The 12,359-nt window shown below is 43.4% G+C and overlaps 1 protein-coding gene across 1 annotated transcript in view; it reads right to left on the bottom strand.

Annotated features, from left to right (window-relative positions):
• LOC138609467 (scinderin-like) overlaps positions 1-12,359 on the bottom strand; it is a gene marked incomplete at its 5' end in the record, with an annotated part of 67,238 nt that overhangs the window by 47,420 nt on the left and 7,459 nt on the right. The window lies entirely within an intron of this gene.

The following is a 12,359-nucleotide window of genomic DNA, read 5'->3' as shown; positions in this document are numbered from 1 at the left end:
GTGTACACTTATGTGAGTTTATAACTATACACTGTACACTCGTGTTTTGAGTAAAATGTCAATAAACATATTGTTCAAAAAAAGAAAGGCATCAGGCTTATTTGGGATGTTTACCAAGGCAATACACTGATGTCCTTTCAACAGCTTCAACAAAAATACAACATTGCATCTGAACACTTTTATGGGTTTCTTCAACTCCGTAGTTTTATTCTGTCAAAGGTGAAAAATCTCCGCACAGGCACTCCCTCTCTCAGTGATATAGATTTATTTGTACTGAATCAAAAAGACACAAGACATTTTCTATCTCATTCCTATTCGCTGTTCTACTCCTTAGATCCATCAGATATAAGGAAGGTGATACAGAAGTGGGAACGCGACCTCGGCGGGCAATTTATCGAAGATGACTGGCATGAGGCAATAGTCTCGGCCAAAACCACATTCATCTGCAACTGAATGAGAGAAACACAATATAAGATACTCCATAGATCCCACATAACACCATTCATACTTAACAAGATGGATAACCGGACCTCTCCCCTTTGATCCCTTAAGATTTTCTCACTTAAAGTTACAAAGGATTCTGGCCTCTTCATATTAAGCTTGCCTTCCAAAACACTATCTCTGAGTATTTCAAACGTTGTGACAAACTTCTGTTTCTGGCTAGGAGATGTATTTTAAAGCAGTGGATAAGTGACAAACCTCCAACTGTCACACAATGGTACCAAGAAACGTATAAAGTTTTACCCTTAGAAAGACTTACTGCGCGAATGAAAGGGGATGATAGTTTGTTTGAGGGAACATGGTCGGCCTTTTTGAGGTACTTACCCCCGCCCCTCCAGGACACTGTAAATAAGGGTAGATATGCTTTAGACTGGAATACTTCCACTGGATGATTTGTGTTATTATATCTGTTACTGTCAGTCCCTGGATCTCCCCTTCTCTGCTTTTGCTTTGGTTTTACCTGAATATTTAATTGTATATATAATTTTGTTGTATTGATGGCTTTATTTAATTTATTTAGGTATTTTAAATTTAATTTTATTGTTTATCTGTTTTTATTTCGCTTACTTATTTTTATTAACATCATCCACCCTGTTATCTTCTCGTGCACTTGTATCTTTTTTAATTTTTTTATGTTTTGGGGTGAGGATAGTCGTGAGCTACCTGAAGTCATTTTGGTTGGATGGTGGTTTATTTTCCTTCCTGTTTTGACATCTTTGTAAATACAGAGAGCACTTGTATGCTGTTTATGTTTGGTTTCGATAAAAATCAATAAAATATATTGATATATAAAAATAAAACAAACTCTGGAGCAAGAATTCAGAGGAGTGTGAGCAGGGCGGTGGTGTAGCTCAGGTGCTGGAGTGTGTGCTCCATGTGCAGAGGCTACAGTCCTCACTGCAGCGGCCCAGGGTTCAACTCCACCTCAGCCCTTTGCTGCATGTCATCCCCACTCTCTCTTCACAATATTTCCCGTCTCTCTAAAGCTGTTCTATAAATAATGGCAACATGGTCATAAAATAATCTAAAGAATAATATTTTATATTCATATTGATTTGATAAATTCTTACCTTCCATCAGCAGGATGTCCAACTTTAAAGTTAATAAGGTGATCATTAGACCGGTCACTCTTCATGGACACACAGCTGGGTCCAGGAGAGTCTGGTCTCTGCTGCTGCATCCTGATACAAACAAACAACATGATTAGTTACAGTGAGCTGTTGTTCACCTGTTCAGCAGCAGGTGTGACAGTGAGTGTGAGTGATGATGGTGCAGTGATGTGAGTGCTGAGCTGTGACATGGAGGAGAGTCATGGACAGTTAGAGATCCTCATCTCACCTCAGAGCTTCATGTTCCCCACACAGAGAGCTTTTAGAGGGAGGGGCTCCCTCCTCTGTGTCCTCACACTGATCCATAGCAGAGCGCCCCCTGCTGGCAGAGCTGCACTCTGAGCAGAAGCAGCACATTGATCAATAAAGAATGATGACAGCTTCATATGAAACTGTTCACAATGAGCTTCACAGTAAAACACGTGGTACACCTGAACGCATCACTGACAATGATGTCATCATATCACATGTTACAGCACACTCACACTGTGTACTTTTACTGCTCATACTTTAAGTCCATGTAGCTGATAATACTTTGAGCTTTTACTGCAGCACAGACTGTGAAGACTTCCTGAACATCACACTGATTCTGTCATGATTTGTATGTTTGACACGTTAATAATAATCGATGACGTTCCCTCAGTTTCACTTGTGTTTCAGCTCCTCTCATGTGTCAGAGCTGCAGGTCAACATCTCACTGTTTGATTTCTTCATCAGCTCAGACTGAGCTCAGAGATAGGCCCTCACTGCTGTCTCTAACTGTCCTGTTAGCATGGTTAGCATAGCCTGCATGGTAACTGAGAGTCATTGTGCTGTCTGCACTTCTACAGTAGTCAGAGCAGCTAACACACCTGGTGGCTAACTGTTAGCTTACCGCTCTTTTTACACTTAGATTAAACTGAGAGTCTTTAAAACAGTGAAAAGTGTCACTTACCAAAGCTTCAACACGGAGAACAGATCTGCGTCACAACGAGGAAGTGAAAGTAAGATGTTTAATCACATGATTTCTGAGGAGAAATAAAAGTGTTTGTGTCATCAGAAGCAGCAGAGATCGTCGTCATGTCAACACCTCAGCTGTCAATCAACAGAAGACATTCAGACATTAAACATGAAGACAAAAGCACTTTTATTGTGGAACATCCAGCTTTTTGAATCTCACTTCCTGTGTGAGGAAAACAGTCAGAGATGTGGAGAATAAAGTGTTCATGTGATGAGAATGAAGACTTTGACAGGTGAGAGCAGTCTGTCTTTATGTGTCAGAGTGCTGAGCAGCTCAGGTTTCACACACAAACCTGTCTGTCAGAGGAAATGAGAGCAGTCACATGACGCTACAGCAGCCAATAGACCAATGAACACAAAGACACGCCTCCATGCAGCTCAGTCTGTTCCTGAATATTGACCTCTGAACTGCACTGAAGTCCTGAAAGTGAGTAAATGTACTGAGTTACTTTCACCACTGGTACATTGAAGTGAAAGTGCTTCATTGTTTACATGAACAGTTCAGACCAAAGCAGGGATGGTGATGATGTAGACCCAACTCTTTGTTCTATTCACATCATTTTACTCACATGAATGAAAGCAGAGACGTCTTTACTCAGCTTCAGACTGCTTCTCTTTACTGTCTCAACTTGTTTGATGTCTTTTCTTTTTGCTATTTGTTCTCACTGTTTAACCTGAGCACTGAAAAAACACCTGTGTTCCCCTGTATACTGAGTGTTGTTTATGAGAGAGAGACGATGAATTCTGCCTCTTACCTGGTTTGAAGTGGATCAGGTGATCAGTCAGTACGGCTGCAACATAAATCTGCTCTTCATCGTCATCGGGATGTGAACATGCGTCATAAACGCAGCGCAAAAGACTTCCTGAATGCATAAAAATCTTTATATGTTCACAAGACATTCGTTCATACTGAGCATGTGCAGATTGGACCAATCAGATGAAGCCTCAGCTAGCCGTTAGCTTCCCTCAGATTGGTTGTTGACTGAGAGGTGAGCTAGCACGAGGCTGAGGAAGGAGAGAAGAGCGAGGAAGATGTGAAGGCTGAAAAAGAGCAGTGTACTAAAGAGTGCTCAGCTACCTGCGACCACCAGAGGGCGCTACAGCCATGGTGATGATCCTTCTTTAACACAGTGAGACATTGAAGAGCCTGTTATTCCTGCTGATTCACCAGCGGTGTTATTATATTGTTCCTCTGGATGTAAAGACATTATATCCTTCCTGCTGTGTTATCCTCGTCAGTAGTGTTATTTTATTGTATTATAATTATAACCAGTGTTTGCTAGAGGCCTTATGACTGTGGAGATTCAGCGTTTGAGCTCTTATTTTATTCTGCGATGACGTGAACACACACAGGTGTGAAACATGCAGAGCAGCAGGGACACACAGCAGCTGTAAATGTAGCTGTAGAAATATAGCAGGCCTTATCATTAGCTTAAACACTTGTTGTTATTGTGAGGAACACACGTTGATGAAAGCATCAGGCAGGATTAATTAGGGCCTGAACACTGTAATGAACACATTATGAAGGTAGCATTAGCATCACCATCAACGAGCTAGCTTCAGTAGCTGACTGCAGCTACACAATAAAAGGTTATTCTTTACCAAGGTACAATTAAAGATGGAGTTTGTACTTTGAAAGGACGACAGCAGGGCGACCTCCATGTTTACCACCTACAACTGATCCCACTAATAATCTCTAGAAACACACTTCTGCTTATTGTGTCACTTATATATTTCATACATGTGTCACTTACTGCTTCAGTTTAACACCTGGACGTACCTGCAGAATATATGACGTCATAACTAGCTAGGAGCCAATCAGGGTCCACTATGTAACTTACAGTGTGATGCAGCAACAAACACGCCACAGTTCAACTTTAGAAATGAGAAATATTTACATATGAAGAGATTCTGGGTTTTTACATGAGGGAGAAGGAAATGTCATTTTAACAGTTTTAACTCGGTCATTTCACTTTTTAAAAAGAAAACATGTCAGACACAAATTATCAGTCAGAGCATTTTAAACGTCTTTAACTCGTCCTCAGCCTGCAGATGTTACCAAGTTATCATCTTTATGAATATTTACAGAATATCTCCACTAATCAAGTGTTAGGTCGGTCCGTTTACACCCCTCTGACTCAGGGGACTCCAGCTAGCATAAAGTAGCTACAGTTAGCACAGGTCTAACTCATGGAGAAGAGGAAACTGCGGGGTGTTTGAGAACTATGTTTTACATTCTGTGGCCGTTTGGATAAATCTCAGGTCACTTACCTGTGCAGTGAATCAAATGTCAAACTCCACATCAGAAGCTTTTCACTCCCAAACACCCTCTAAGTTTTAACAACGCACCGATTTTTATCCAGCAAGTACACGGAGCCGGTGGGTAGTTCAGGGAGCCTGGGAGAGTGGAGCGTTACCGGTAATTACACACAATACATGAACCTGAGATTTTACCAACATACTGATGTGTTTTCTGCCAAAGCCGAAATATGTGGTTAAAGTGTTTCTGTAGTTTTTACTGAATGCTTTATTCTCACATTTAGCCACAAGCTAACCCCAGAGACGACTGTCAGACAGACCGCTGTTATCAGAATACACATCCTGCAAACATTGTTTCACATTATGAACACAAACAGGCCTTAATCTATTTACAAATACAGGTTTTGGTTGTTTCTTTGTGAATATTTAATTATTCTTTTTAGAAATATAAACTGCTGAATGAATCAAAAGATATGAACACAGGATGACTCTAAAGATGACTCTAATCTAAATTTTAAATAGACATTTTTAAAAACAGAGCAAGTATTTTCTCTTTAATAAACACCATGTTTTTCTGCTAACAAAGAAAAAGTAATTACAGTTATTACGCAGCAAATAACATCCACATGTTTGTGTTGTTCCCATGAAACATTTCACGTGTCAAACAGCGACCCCATGTGGCAGCGAGTGGTAATGACAGTTAAATAATCTGACATCAGTCAAAGGGCTGAGTGTCTGAACATGGACAGATTACAGTTACTGTATCGACAGTTTTGATTAAACTTTATGTCCCCACAGTAAGTACAGCAGCTGCGTTTACAAAGTACTTACGTTTCTCAGGAAGTATGAATACAATTGGGACATACACCTTGAACTTTGACCCTTGTGCTCATTCATTAGTTAGAGTTTGTGGTACAAGTGTTGCCTTCAAGATACAACAAGCCATTTCCTGAGCTCAACAGATGATGTCTCCTTCGGCCAAATAAAAAGCCTGCTGGCGTGAGAAAATGAGACGAGATGTAGCAGGAAACCCTTTTGCATAAAAGTGACATGATGTGGAGATGTTTTTATGACGTAATAAATACTCCTGTCACCTGTCAATCACAGGGCTGACACACAGAGACAGAAAACCTTACACGCTCACATTCACACCTACGGACAATTTAGAGTCACCACTGAACCTAACGAGCATGTCTTTGGACTGTGGGAGGAAGCCGGAGTACCCGGAGGGAACCCACGCATGCACGGGGAGAACATGCAAACTCCACACAGAAAGGCCCACTACGTCTGAACAGGGGTTAGATCCAAGAAACCGACAGTACCACTGCACCACTGTGCAGTCCTTCTGACATTATGTTGATTCCATTTCTAAAACCTGTGGTTCGTATGGCTGTTTTTGTATGTTTCGTTTGTGTTTCTGGCGAAACTGTGTTGGGCGAGCAACATTTACGGCGAGCTGTGTGTTACAGCGGAATTCCACCGCTCACACGGTACACCGGCAGACATAGCCAGGACACCCGGCTCTCCGTGGATCACCATCCCTGAGGGCAGGGGGCGGAGGCGGCGCAGGGACAGGAAGCAAAAGCAGGGCTGCAGGGCCGGCACGCTGGTAGCCTCACAAACCACCGCTTCCCAGCGTTTTTCTCACCAAAGCCAGGTCCCTCGCCAACAAGCTGAATGAGTTGAGGCTACAGATTGCAGCGAACAAGATCGTCGCGGACAGCTGCATCCTGGTAATCACAGAGACCTGGCTTCACTCACTTATTCCGGACACGGCTATCGAGCTGGCAGGCCGCACCGCACACCAGTATGACAGAACTACAGACTCCGGTAAGAGCAGAGGAGGGGGGCTGTGTGTTTACGTTAACAACAGCTGGTGCACGAACACAAAGACTGTAGCCAGCCACTGCTCCCTGGACCTGGAGTATGTGACTGTCAAATGCAGGCCCGTGTATCTTCCCTGGGAGTTTACTGTTGTCAGGGTAACTGCTGTGTACATTCCACCGGATGCTAATGCTAGCTTGGCTCTTGGACATTTATACAACACTATTAGCAGTCAACAGAGCGTGTATCCTGAGGCGGTTCACGTCATTGCAGGGGACTTTAACCACGCGGATTTAAAGGCAGTGCTCCCCAAATTCCATCAGCACATTAAATGTGCAACCAGGGGAGCAAACACACTGGACAAACTGTATTCCAACATCAAGAAGGGCTACAGGGCTAAACCACTACCACACCTGGGCCAGTCTGACCACTTGTCTCTTCTTTTAATCCCTGCATACACCCCCCTCAGGAAAAGTGCTCTTACCACAACAAAAACTGTTAAAACATGGCCTGAGGGTGCTTCCCATCAGCTGCAGGACTGCTTCCAAACAACAAACTGGGATATCTTTCAACATCAGGACCTGGAGGACTACACAGCAGCCGTCCTGGGCTACATAAAGTTCTGCATGGACACTGTTACTGTGGACAAGCGCATCCGGGTCTATCCTAACCAGAAGCCCTGGATGACAAAAGAGGTCAAGAGCCTGCTGACGGTGATGCCTGGCTGGCAGAGGAGCTGAACCTCTTCTTTGCCCGCTTTGAGGAGGTGTCACCTGAGGCGGCTGCATCCCATCCACCAGCCCACAGCAGCCACATCCTCACAGTGGAAGAGCACGAGGTGAGGCGTACGCTAAGTGCAGTAAACCCAAGGAAAGCTGCTGGACCCGACGGCGTTCCTGGAAAAGTGTTGAAGGACTGTGCGGACCAGCTGGCGGGGGTCTTCACCAGGACCTTCAACCAGTCCCTATCCCAGTCCACTGTCCCTCCCTGCCTGAAATCCTCCACTATAGTCCCACTGCCAAAGAAGACCACCATCACTAGCCTGAATGATTACCGTCCAGTGGCACTCACACCAATAGCCATGAAGTGCTTTGAAAAACTGGTGCGGAGTCACATCATGTCAAACCTGCCACCCACCTTGGACAAACAGCAGTTTGCCTACAGAGCAAACAGGTCCACAGAGGATGCAGTAGCCACAACTCTTCACACTGCTCTGACCCACCTAGAGCAGCGAGGGAGCTATGCAGGGCTGCTCTTTGTGGACTTCAGCTCTGCATTTAACACCATACTCCCCCTCAGACTGGTGTCCAAGTTGGCAGATCTGGGACTTTCATCATCCATCTGCTGCTGGATCCTGGACTTCCTGACGGGCCGCTCCCAGAGAGTGAGAGTCGGCCCCCACACCTCCTCAGCCCTCAGCTTCAGCACTGGCTCCCCACAGGGCTGTGTGCTGAGCCCACTGCTCTACACCCTCTACACACATGACTGCACCCCCGCCCACTCCAGCAACACCATCATCAAGTTTGCTGACGACACAACAGTGGTGGGACTCATCTCCGGGGGGGATGAGGCAGCATACAGGGACGAGGTGAAGCGGCTGGCTGGGTGGTGCGGGGACAATAACCTGCTCCTGAACACCACCAAGACAAAGGAGCTGATCCTTGACTACAGAAGGAATAAAACAGATATTCAGCCATTGAACATCAGCGGGGAGGAGGATGAGAGGGTCGCAGTCTTCAGGTTTCTGGGCGTCCAGATTGAGGAGGACCTGACCTGGAGCACAAACAGCGCAGTGATGATTAAGAAGGCCCAGCAGAGACTCTACTTCTTGAGAATCCTCAAGAAGAGCCACATCAAACAGGAGCTGCAGGAAAGCGCTCCAGAGGGTCGTCAACACGGCCCAGAACATCATCGGCTGCCCTCTTCCCTCGCTGGATGAGCTGTACAGCTCTCACAACCTCCATAAAGCCCACAACATCCTCAGAGACCCCTCACACCCGGGTCACCACCTGTTTGAACTGCTGCCTTCGGTCAGAAGATACAGGACAATTAAAACAAGGACAAACAGGTTAAAAAACTGTTAACTGCAAGTAATGCACTTTATTAGAACTGAAACATGCCCTGTGTGTGTGTGTGTTTTTATGTGATATATATGGTTTTTTTTTTTTTTTAATATACTGTTTTTTTTTACTGTTTATGTGTTCTTATCTGCACTAATAAGGATTGCACTCAATTTCGTTGTACATGTACAATGGCAATAAAGATATTCTATTCTATTTACACTTTTTTAAAAATTCAACTTTATGGATAAAGAGGTTTGTAGTAGGCTTTATATAAAAAACGTTTTTCTTAATAACTGCTTTATAAGGCGTTATAAACATAAAGAACTTGATTAGACAGCAGTTACTCAGCTACACTAAAGTAACAACTGTTGACAGATGCATTAATAATGTCTCTATTCAGCATGTTCACACAGCGGCTATTTTCCTCTGATGTCACGTTCAGGTAGGGAAGCTCAGATTCTGTCATGAAGTTGTTCTGCTGTGTTTCAGCAGGATGTCCCTCCTGGTTTTCACTTCACATTTTCTATCCAGTCGCTGAGTCATTGTTTCACCATCACCAGAGGGGTCTGCTTGTCCCGCCCGCTCGGGTCAGACTCCTCGTACTGTTTGGCTGCAAGCGAAACAAAGGAGTCACAGTTACAACACACTGGTAAGTCTGTGTGGTTTCAAATGTCTGTAGTGACCTCTTGTGGTGAAAAGAGGAAATACATGTGAAATTTAAGGCAGAGAACTTGTTTGCTGATGTTTTGTGATGTTCAAATAAAGCAGGGGTGTCAAACTCATTTCCACCGAGGGCCACATCAGCATAATGGTTGCCCTCAAAGGGCCAGATGTAACTGTAAGACAGTATAAATGTAACCAAATGTAATGTAAAATAAATGTAACTACTCCTCAATGTTAAATAACTCTGAATTTATTACTTATTCAAGTTCCAAATATTACATATGCATTTGCATAGATGTAAAAATATATATATTATATATATATATAGTTATTATAACATAAATGCTTTTAATTTGTCAGGTTAAGAAACCCACATTACTCCATCAATCAACGATCAAACTATCCAAGTGAATAAAGAAAAATATCATCAAACACAAGTCATGACATTAACTTTGTTCAAAACTTTTTTGTCACAATTGAGAGGGGCAGAATAACGGTACAACCAACAACTGTGAGCTGCTAAGAACACGTGTGACAGGTGTAGCATGTTACAAAAACAAATGGCTGCACACAGCCTGGCAGGGGGCGTACATCCAACTAATGAGAGATGGTTTGATGACAGTAAACATTTGTCTGCATAAACACATACACCTGTAAACACTGAATACATTGCTACACATATAAAGTAGTATATGTAATAAACTCAAAATAACAAAATAAGGGTTGTCTCAGTTCACAACTATATTGGTCAAGTGTTTAGGTGAAGTTGATGAGGAGATGCTGCCTGTCCTTGAACACACCAAGTGGATCCCCTCTCCAGCATCCTCATCCATTGATCATGTTCTGAAAATAACAAACACAAAACAAAATGCAAGCACAATCATTCAATTGCACACAGTTTAACTATTCTTCTTGGTTGAAATACATTGTATTATATTTTAATTAGGTTTTTAAAAATGCTTACCTATGTGTTTTCTGGCCGGATGTCTGACACCGTTTTTCCGTGGCCAGTTTTAGGTCTTGTGCTGAGGCAATCCGTAGAACAGCGTGGAGGTTGTCATCAGTGATGCGTGATCTGTGCTTGTTTTTGTTTAGATTCATTATTGAAAACATCTGTTCGCACAGATAGGTGCTCCCAAACATAGACAGAACACGGGCAGCATGAAGTCGAAGCTGTGGCATCAAACCAGGGGGCAGTAGACGGTAAAAGTCCTGGATTGCAGCATCCTGGAACTTTGCTCTCAGGCCACTATCGCTTTGAAGCTCTATTAACTCCATCTGAAGGTGTTGGGGTGCAGTGCAGACGTCGGTGGTGAAAGGATTGGCAAAGATGGCAAAGCCCGAGTGCTGTGCTCTAAAGTCAGAGAAGCGCCGATCAAACTCATTCATTAACTGGCTCAGTTTGGTAGCCAACTGAGCACATGAAAAAGTACCGGGAAATGAGGCTGAGATGTTCTGACAAACAGGAAAGTGGGCAAGATTGTCCTGTTTCACTTGACACATCCATAGGTCAAGTTTACGCTGGAAAGCGGTGATCATGTCGGACATCTAGCTTTCACTGCCGCATTGTTTTTGGTTGTGGCTCCCGTGAACACATTCTGCTGCGATCGCAGTTTGCCTTTTAATTCTTGGACAATTTGTTGTTTTTCTTGAAGGCTAACTTTGGCATACTGGCATACTGTACAGACCAGGACTCATAAAAACCAATGTGACTGTCAGCTGATTGATTGATTGATTGATTGATTAATTGATTCATTTTGTTTGACAATTAAAGGAAAAAATAAAATAAAGGAAATTGTCAGGTGTAACACAAACAGCAGAAAGCATGCTAGTGCAATGGTATTTTGGCTGCAGCAGCCAAAATAACTGGTAGGTTCCCCTTTGCACATATGGACAGCATTGAATGTGCATTCACAGTGTGAAATGAGCATTTAATGGTTATTTACTGAGGCTTCATTCAGTTTTTACACATTTTATTTGACATCTTGGCACAGAAATCCACAGGAAGTGATGTCAGAGGACGAACAGCTCACTCAGCCAATAGATGGCTTTATTGAAGCATTCGTCCCAGTTGCTCATAGTGGATGTGTGATGTGTGACGCAGGAAAAAAAGGCCTTGAAACACGGCAACTTGCATTGCAACTTTTTTCAAAAGCTACTGTGAAATCAGGCGTGTTAGGTCGCAAAGATCACAGAACATGCTGCAAAATCCTGGAGGGACTGATCAATGAACTTTACCAAATCTGTTCAGGAGGGAACACAACTGCAGTTAGAAGACATTTTTCCCAGTCCAGGGAGTGTGACGTTGTTAGGCTTCACAGTATAGGACTTCATGAGCCGACCCAGAACTACAAAGTACAGGTTCGGGTCCACTTTTTATTCTGGTCTAATTCTTTTACCACACAGGTCCTGGGTCAGTTCCTGGACTTCAGCCAGCCTGTAACTCCCTCTACTGAGCTCTACTGAGAATAAGCTGTTTCTGTGTCTGTAGCTTTATATGATAATGAGCTGTGCCTGTCCACGCCCCTCCCGCTCCGGTACCATGCGCCTTATTCGGTTGCTATTGGCCGGCTCTGCCTTCAGTCAAAGAGGGACAGGCACCTTCCTTCAACACCGACTCTGGTTGGCTATTGTAGGCTGAGAATCAGTAATGGATGCTCCTATTGGTTCAAATGAGACCTCTATAGAAAGCTAAGAAGCTCGCCGCCACTGTGATAGTGGAACGGAGCGGCACTTCAAAGGGAATATGAAGTTATTATATTAAATACACGGGGAAATGTGACATTTCTGACGGCCGATTAGTAACGACGAACGGCGATCCATGGATACTTATTGATGGAATAATGCTTTTGGACTAAATACATTACCTGATTATATCATCTGTGGTGATTGGATCTTTTAATAGTTAATATCAATCGAATCTTGAACTTGATCGTAGCTT

Source organism: Semicossyphus pulcher, unplaced genomic scaffold (assembly GCF_022749685.1).
Source record: "Semicossyphus pulcher isolate SPU_LCO1_2020_fin unplaced genomic scaffold, fSemPul1.0.p SCAF_5, whole genome shotgun sequence".
NCBI lineage: Eukaryota > Metazoa > Chordata > Actinopteri > Labriformes > Labridae > Semicossyphus > Semicossyphus pulcher.
Note: the sequence above shows the minus strand (reverse complement) of the source record. Positions and strands in the feature narration are given on the sequence as shown.